This window comes from Triticum dicoccoides, chromosome 2A (genome assembly GCF_002162155.2).
Source record: "Triticum dicoccoides isolate Atlit2015 ecotype Zavitan chromosome 2A, WEW_v2.0, whole genome shotgun sequence".
Taxonomy (NCBI): Eukaryota; Viridiplantae; Streptophyta; class Magnoliopsida; order Poales; family Poaceae; genus Triticum; species Triticum dicoccoides.
Genome location: NC_041382.1, coordinates 619173569 through 619182298, shown reverse-complemented (window position 1 = coordinate 619182298; position 8730 = coordinate 619173569). Strand labels below are relative to the sequence as shown.

Genomic DNA, 8730 nt, shown 5'->3' with positions numbered 1-8730 from the left:
GCCATAGAGGCATTGACGGGCGTCTGCAACCAGTATCGACATGCCTGCTCGCCGTTCCGACGGAGCTTTCAGCCCTGAAGCCGTTTGTATCCAAGCATCCCCCCTGTCAACGACCTCCATGGAGGACACCACGCCCGACAGGTGTTCGGTCAAATGAGCTTATTTTCAAATGATATGTCATTTTTTAGAGTACGAAGGATGGTGAGCTACTCGACCATGGAGGATGAGTTGCTGTGTGATGCGTGGTTGGCCGTATCCGCGGATTTCATGGGTAGGACTAGAGGGCCGCCCTTCTGGGAGCAAGTGCATGGAAAGTTACACGCAAGAAAGCACATTGCACCCTACAACGTGTACATCATGCGATCACGCAACGTGAGGTCATTGTCGTATGGCTGGCACGCTATTCAGATCAGTGTCATCAAGTTCTACAACTTGGTCAGTCAGTTTGAGGTAAGGTGGCCATTGCACGCGGGCATGAAGGAGATGGTAAGTTTTACTTTCTCTTGCTAAACTTGTTGATTGATCCATTCACTCTATGTTAGTGTACACATTATTGCATGCGCCGTTGTGTTGTACCACAGGTCAGCGGGACGATCATTTACATGCACACATTGTTGGATAAAACTGAAGGGGAAGTATGTGTTGGAGGACATGATCCGTTCCTGACAAAACTTGTTGGACATCTGAAATCTAGTTGAATTTGAAACCTTATTGTACTAAACTTAATTTGCATGTTATGTGTGGATGATTTGTGCTATTTTCTATCTGAACTTTGATGAATATCGACCCGTTTACATAAATTTCATCCGGTTAGTTAAAATGTGGTTTGAAATATATGCGGCTATTGTTGGATAACTGTCTCCCGCATTCGTGTTTACGAACAGATGTGGGAGGTTTTTTACGAGTTGCTGTTGATGATGCGCTAACGTCCTAGTTCAAGTACGGCGGGCGTACGTGATGGCCGCGTGCGTACCGTTGTTGTTATCTTTGAGCGCACACTGCCGTAATGCGTGACGTTCATTGTGCTCCGGCCGGCGCCGTTACATGTGTCAAATTGAAGGACAAACGGACGAGCCATGCATGCATGCATGAGTGAGTGAGTTGGTTTACCGGCCGGGACTCTTTTTCCACCGCAACATTTGGGCAACCAGTACGACATTTCGTTCGTGCGCACGCACGCAAACAATCAGAGGAACACAAAGCGGATCTACCGAAGCAACGATGATCGATCACACCGATGTCAGCAACACAAGTGTTCCGTGGATCCATCAAGTGCCATGCTCATGCATGGTCCAACCAATCCATAGCATGGCAAATGCATCTCCCATGCATTGTCGCCATTGCCATCTCTAACTTCGTCGTGTCTCTAGATCCGTCGTCTGTTCTCCCTCCGTCACTTGGTCTGGTGATGAAATGAACGGCCGGCCGGCAGGATGGCGTGAGCGACGGAGACAAGAAAACGAGGCCTGGGGCCTAGGGCAACACGGCAAGAAAGATAAATCTGGCATGGCGCGGTACGTACGATACGAGGCGTGCATGGCGTGCCCTACTGGCCGCAGAGGTCGCCGTCGCGGGGCTACCCTGCCGTGCCACGGCTCGGGAGGGAGGGGTCAGGGATCATGTCTCCATCGATTACCGACCGGGCGTAGGCCGCCGGCCGGCGACAAGATGTGCACGTACGGATTGGCGGCCACTCTGCATGCCTTTTCCTTTCCCGACAGAGGAGAGGAGAAGAAAAACATGGCGCGCCGAGCTAGGCCAGCATGCGTGTGGCAGGGTGCCTGGCTAATTAACGTTTTGCCGGAAGTGGGAGGCCGCGCCCATGATTTGGTTGGGCAACACGACAATGCGCCAATCCGATCATGATGGCCAAGCAGGAGATCTAATGCTTCAGCGTAACAGGACGGGTAAAGGCTTCGGTGAGCAAACTGAAACTGATCCAGATGATACACACTTACACAGTCGACACGAATTAGTATGGCCCCGTAGCGGAAATTTTGGCCTTCACCAGGCAAACATTAACAATTAACCAATAATAGAGGGGAGACGCTAGGCGCCGGCGCACCGGCGGAACAGTTGGGCCGGTCCAGCCCTGGCCGCCCGATACGCGCAATTAAAACCGTCAGATCTGACCCCAGCTTCGTCCTCCTCGCAGTCGGCCTCGCCCCCTCCCACTCCCCTGCGAAGAAAATGTGGATCTACCCCCCCGCGGCCCCACCACCACCGCCAACGCTCTGCACCCCCTGCGGCCCCACCACCACCGCGACGTCCTCGTCGCCGGTCGCCGGTCGGCGCCCTTGCCGTCTGTCCTCATCACCAGTCGCCGCCCTCGTCCCTGGCTCCACTCATGCAATAGATGTGCCCTCTGTAGTATGCAGCTCCGCGTGGTGATGGATGTAGCTTGGTGGCGGTGCAGCACCGCCCATGCCGTCGACCGGCATGCCGGATTGAGGCTCTCCTTTCCATGGCCATTGAAGCTTTTTCCAAGGTTGAAGCTTTTCACAGACCGGTTGAAGCTTTTCCAGCAAAAATCAGATTATGGATCCAGCAAAATCAGATTATGGTTCCAGCAAAAAAAATGTGTGTTTCCAGCAAAAATTGAGATAGTTTCAGCAAAACATTGATATGCTTGTGGCAAAAAAATTACATGGATCCAGCAAAATCAGATTATGGTTCCAGCAAAAAAACACAAAATGCAGCAAAAATCACCGTGATCGTAGATTTTTAGGTGGATGGGTGGTAGCAAAAACATGGTCTGCTTCCAGCAAAATCAAAGCATGGTTGTAGCAAAAAATCGATTGAAAAAACAGACAATGTTATGGAGATGGATGTAGCAAAAATCCACAAAAACACCGGTAGTAACAAAAACCAAACCGGATGTAACAAAATGGTTCACCGGTTCCAGCAAAAATCACCATGGTAGTAGATTTTCGGGGATGGGTGGTAGCAAAATTGTGTGGATTCCAGCATCTAGCCGCCGTGGTGGTAGCAAAGAAGCAAAGTCGAGGCGGTGGTTCCAGCAAATCAAAAATCCGGTGGTAGCAAAAAATGATGCTGGTTCCAGCAAAACAAAACGGTTGTAGCAAAAACATTCAAAAACGGCGCTAGTTTCAGCAAAAAACAAAACGCCGATGGAAGCAAAAATTTGTGCGGATTCCAGCATCTAACCGTCATGGTTGTAGCTCTCGCCAGCATCCATGGGTGCGTCCCCCGCACCACCATCAGGCCCGTCGGCGCCCACCTGGTGTTGCAGCATCACCACCCCATGCAACCCAGCGATGCGGCCAAGAACTCGCAAAACTGACCTTGCTTGCAGTCGCCATGCTTGAATTGGATTGAGAGAGACACATAGATAGAGCGGCAGTGGAGAACGAATGGTTGAGGAGTCTCGTGAGGAAGAGATAAGGCTTGGTGAGCGTGAGGAAGAGATAAGGTTAGGTGAGCAGGTGGGCCAGCGGCCGAGGCCCACGCGCTAGTGTGTTGGCGTGAAGAAGAATATGGAACATACGATTGCCTGTATCGTACGCGCCTCGCGTGACCGGCCGAAGTTTCAGCCGGTCCGCCGGCCACAAACATTTCCCATAATAGAGTGGACCCGAGTTGCTCATGGAAGCATGTACTAGAGGTCTAGTACAAAGAGAGATTTTATCAGGCCAACTCTAACTTATTCCCTATCCGGCTATAAGGGACGATAAATTAGGTTTTACTCCCGTGCGCCGTGCCTAGCTGAACCCCTAAACCAAATAGAAATGATGATTTATCCTCATCCACCTATCTGATCTTTTTTTCTTTGCGAGGGTAAAGGGAGTTTTTATTGCAAGTTCATAGAGTTACAGTCGAGTGGCCAAATGCCTGTAATTCTTGCACTGTTGAGTAGCCAGCGTACCGGTAACCACTCGCCAAGCTGTAATCTTCATCTTTTGAGGCACGTTAGCCAACCAAACTCGGTTCCAAAATGAACGATTCCCCTCTGGGTTTGAGTTGGATGAACCATTAGCAAAGGCCATGTTGTGATCACATGTGGCTAGCTTGTATGCACTCTTCATTGTGAATATTCCGCATTTCTCGGGGAACCAGGACAAGAAATCATCACGCTGACGGGGCGAAGCTCTGATTTTTAATATGTACTGCACATCCATAGGCCAAAAAAATCACGAAGACGATCCACACGCCAAGCATCGTTTTATCAAGAAAATCAGCCACCCGGTTCAGGCAACAATTGCCCTTCGGAGAGATAGGGCAAAACAACGATGGACGGGGGATCCAAGGATCCCTCCAGGTGCGGATGTCAGCGCCGTTCCCCACCCTCCGAATGACACCTTTCTTGAGCAAATCGAGACCGTGCAAAATACCTTTTCAAACTGAGGAACCATTGCCCGAGAATACTGTATCCAACAAATGTCCAGAAGGGTAATTTTTTGCCTTTAGAAGGCGAGCACAAAGTCTCTCCGGTGTATCCAGTAATCGCCACGCTTGTTTTTCTAGCAAGGCTTGGTTGAAAGACCTCATGTCTCTAAACCCCATGCCACCCATGGATTTAGAAAGCCTCGGTCTGTCCTAGCTCATCCAGGCCATCATTTTCTTCCCGTTCTGCACTCCCCACTGATGGAAATATGTCCTAGAGGCAATAATAAAGTTGTTATTTATATTTCCTTATATCATGATAAATGATTATTATTCATGCTAGAATTGTATTAACTGGAAACTTAGTACATGTGTGAATACATAGACAAACAGAGTGTCCCCAGTATGCTTCTACTTGACTAGCTCGTTAATCAAAGATGGTTAAGTTTCCTAACTATAGACATGTGTTGTCATTTGATGAACGGGCCGGATCACATCATTAGAGAATGATGTGATGGACAAGACCCATCCCTTAGCTAACCAGAATGATCGTTTAGTTTTATTGCTATTGCTTTGTTCATTACTTATACATGTTCCTCTGACTATGAGATTATGCAACTCCCGAATACCGGAGAAACACCTTGTGTGCTATCAAATGTCACAACATGACTGCATGATTATAAAGATGCTCTACAGGTGTCTCCGATGGTGTTTGTTGAGTTGTCATAAATCGAGATTAGGATTTGTCACTCCGTGTATCGGAGAGGTATCTCTGGGCCCTCTCGGTAATGCACATCACTATGAGCCTTGCAAGCAGTGTGACTAATGAGTTAGTTACAGGATGATGCATTACGGAATGAGTAAAGAGACTTGCCGGGAGATTGAACTAGGTATGAAGATACCAACGATCAAATCTCGGGCAAGTAACAAATCAATGACAAAGGGAACAACGTAAATTGTTATGCGGTTTGATCGATAAAGATCTTCGTAGAATATGTAGGAGCCAATATGAGCATCCAGGTTCCGCTATTAGTTATTGATCGGAGATGTGTCTCAGTCATGTCTACATAGTTCTCGAACCCGTAGGGTCCGCACGCTTAACGTTCAATGACGATTTGTATTATGAGTTATGTGTTTTGATGACCGAAGTTTGTTCGGAGTTTCGGATGAGATCACGGACATGGCGAGGAGTATCGAAATGGTCAAGAGGTAAAGATTCATATATTGGAAGGTTGTATTAGGACACCGGAATGGTTTCGGGAAGTTTCAGATAAGTTTCGGAGTACCGGACCCCTCCCGAGAAGTTAATGGGCCATCATGGGCCTTAGTGGAGGAGAGAGGGCCGGCCAAAGGAGGTGCCCCCCCTTGTCAATCCTAATTGGACAAGGGGTGGGGGCGGCGCCCCCCCCGGTGGGTGTCAAAACCGGCGGATCTTGGGTAGGGGTCCCGAACTGTGCGTCTAAGGCGGATGGTAACAAGAGGCGGGGGACACGATGTTTACCCAGGTTCGGGCCCTCTTGATGGAGGTAATACCATACTTCCTGCTTGATTGATCTTGATGATATGAGTATTACAAGAGTTGATCTACCACGAGATCATAGAGGCTAAACCCTAGAAGCTAGCCTATGGTATGATTGTTGTTGTCCTACGGACTAAACCCTCCAGTTTATATAGACACCGGAGGGGGCTAGGGTTACACAAAGTCGGTTACAAAGGAGGATATCTACATATCTGTATTGCCAAGCTTGCCTTCCATGCCAAGGAGAGTCCCATATGGACATGGGGCGAAGTCTTCAATCTTGTATCTTCATAGTCCATCAGTCCGGCCAAAGGATATAGTCCGGCTGTCCGGATACCCCCTAATCTAGGACTCCCTCAGTAGCCCCTGAACCAGGCTTCAATGACGATGAGTCCGACGCGCAGATTTGTCCTCGGCATTGCAAGGTGGGTTCTTCTCCAAATTCTGAATATCTGCTGAGTAGTGTCCGTCTCCCCATAAATGTGCACCTCTTGGCTTCTGCGCCCAATAAGGGCTATCTTCCATGTGGCGAGCAAATGCGAGGACCAGGGCATTTTTACATTCGCCACCCTAGCCATGTAAGTAAACTGTCTATTTAAAGAGACGGGGATTCTTAGATCCATACCCCACCATCCTCCCACGACGAGTATCCATCGGAGCGCGCTCGGAAAAATCCATTCCAACACGGCCGGCCATCGCAGCTCCTCCTCCCGCTCCCGTAGCCCTAAGCCCGACGACTGGGAGAAGTGTTCTGTCCCGCACAACCAATTAGTAGAGTTACAGACCAAGGGATTCCTCCCCCCAGCGTATATGGTCCCCGTTCGAGCCGGACTTGCCACCTATAATGGCGGGGAGCAAGCGGAGAGCTTCCCCAATCCCTCTGAAGGGGAGCGGGTATGCCTTGTCCCTTATTTACTAAGGGGACTTGGATTTCCAATCCATCCATTCCTCCGCGGGCTCCTGGAGTTTTACGGCCTCCGGTTGCATAATTTCACCCCCGCGTCCATATTACACATCGCTGGTTATGTTGCCCTTTGCGAGCTGTTTCTGGGCTACGAAGCTCATTTCGAGCTGTGGAAGAGGCTATTTTGCCTTGTGCCCCATTCACAGAAGGGGTCCATATATCAAGTGGGCGGAGCCGAAATATGGCGCATCGCCGAGACCGGATACCTGTCTGGTACCCCGAAGCAGACATCCGAAGACTGGCCTTCGGAGTGGTTTTACATGGAGGACGTCCCCCTTCCAGATCCTATTTGGATGGGTCTTCCCGAGTTCGACAATGCCCCTCTGAAGAAACGCTGGAGCTGGCGCCCACGGAGCCCTCAGGAGGAAGATAACGGAGAAGTCCTTTACCTGATGGGCCGGATAAAAGCGATGGCTCAATCAGGACTGACAATAATCGAGGTTATGTCAGTATGCATAATGCGGGGGGTGCAGCCGCTTCAATATCAAGGGCACCCCCTGTGGCACTTTAACGGAGAAGATGATGCCACCCGCTGCGGGTGTAAGGGACCGGACTCAGTTGCTGCTCTAGCAAAAATTTTGTCCGATTTGTTCAAGGGAGAGGAAGAGGAGTTCATCCGTATTAAGCCACGGGATGGATTCTCCATGTACAACCCCCCAAGCTGGGTGAGCTGTCATGTTTTACTCCCAACCTTCCCGCATTCTTTGTCATAGATACTTACCTTGCCGTTTCATGGCAGGAATTGCGCAAAGCAGTAAGGGAGGTCAACAGCCCACCTCCACAACCGGAGGACCCTGACCGGGCCCTCGATCCCGGACTTGAAGAGGATCCGGACATATTTGTGGAGCTGATTGACAGGACATTCTATCAATTGAACTGCGATGATGCCATGGTGCCCATCATAGCCGACTATCCTGGGCTACTCCCTGCATCGCACGTAAGAAAAACCAGAGTCCCAACTTCCACAAAGGATCCCCTTTCATGCACTTCACCTACCGTACACATGTGGTGTTTTACAGGGAAGGCCCTCGGGACGCCATGCAGAACCCGTAGTGACTCACCAACAAGGGGCACCGAAGCCGGGCCGGCTAAAAAGGAAGGCGGTCAGGACTAAGACGCCGGTGTAGAGGTATGATACAGAACCTCGCTCCATGGTTGTCGTCTTTCTCAAAATGTAATGACGTCCATGTTTCCTGGTAGGAAAAACGCTCGCCGGACTATATCTGGAGAGGTTGCTGATCATGCCTCCACTAGTTGGGCTCTAGGGCCGGACATAGAGGCGGAAGCTAACACGGGGCGAATGCCGGAAGCTCCTCCTAAAGAGGATGCGGAAAGACTATCCGCTACAAATTCCGAAGTGGAGAGCGCCATGAATCACAGGCATCACCGGGCCGTACTCCGTGACGCTTGTTTCTCCCAAGAGGCGTTCGATGCCTTCAACTCAGGAGACGCGTACATCCGTGCTGCTCAAAATGGTCTTGCTAGAGCCACGGACCAGTATGTAAAGGATATACGGGTAAGAAAATCTGACGATTATATATATATCAGTATCCCCTGAGACTTGAAACAGTTGACACAACTGATTTAAGGATCATTACTTGTGCAGGTTCTTACAGAGAAGAATACCCAATGGTCTCAAGAGCTGGAAGAGTGCAAAGCCCAGCTACGGGCCGCGGTTGCCGCATTGAAGGAGTCCGAGAAGGCCCCCTCTGGTAACACTTGTTTCCATTACAAATAATGACAGGTACCAGATAGTATGCGGCATGCATGCAAATCTAACAATAGATGTTGCAGATGACTCCGGAGTGAATCCGGAGGCCGTACCGGAGAATGTGCAACGTGCTAATTGACAACTAAATGCTGGCGAGCGCGTGCTTACGCGGGTCAGGCAGGAGAAAAATAA

The 8730-nt window shown here is 49.9% G+C and overlaps 1 long non-coding RNA gene across 1 annotated transcript; it reads right to left on the bottom strand.

Annotated features, from left to right (window-relative positions):
* Positions 1 to 1901: 1901 nt before the first annotated feature.
* On the bottom strand, positions 1902 to 3516 carry LOC119355784. The gene is made up of 2 exons (XR_005171688.1): positions 3169 to 3516; positions 1902 to 2516 (listed from the first exon to the last, which is right to left on the bottom strand). It is a non-coding gene; the product is annotated as an uncharacterized LOC119355784 (long non-coding RNA).
* Positions 3517 to 8730: the final 5214 nt, after the last annotated feature.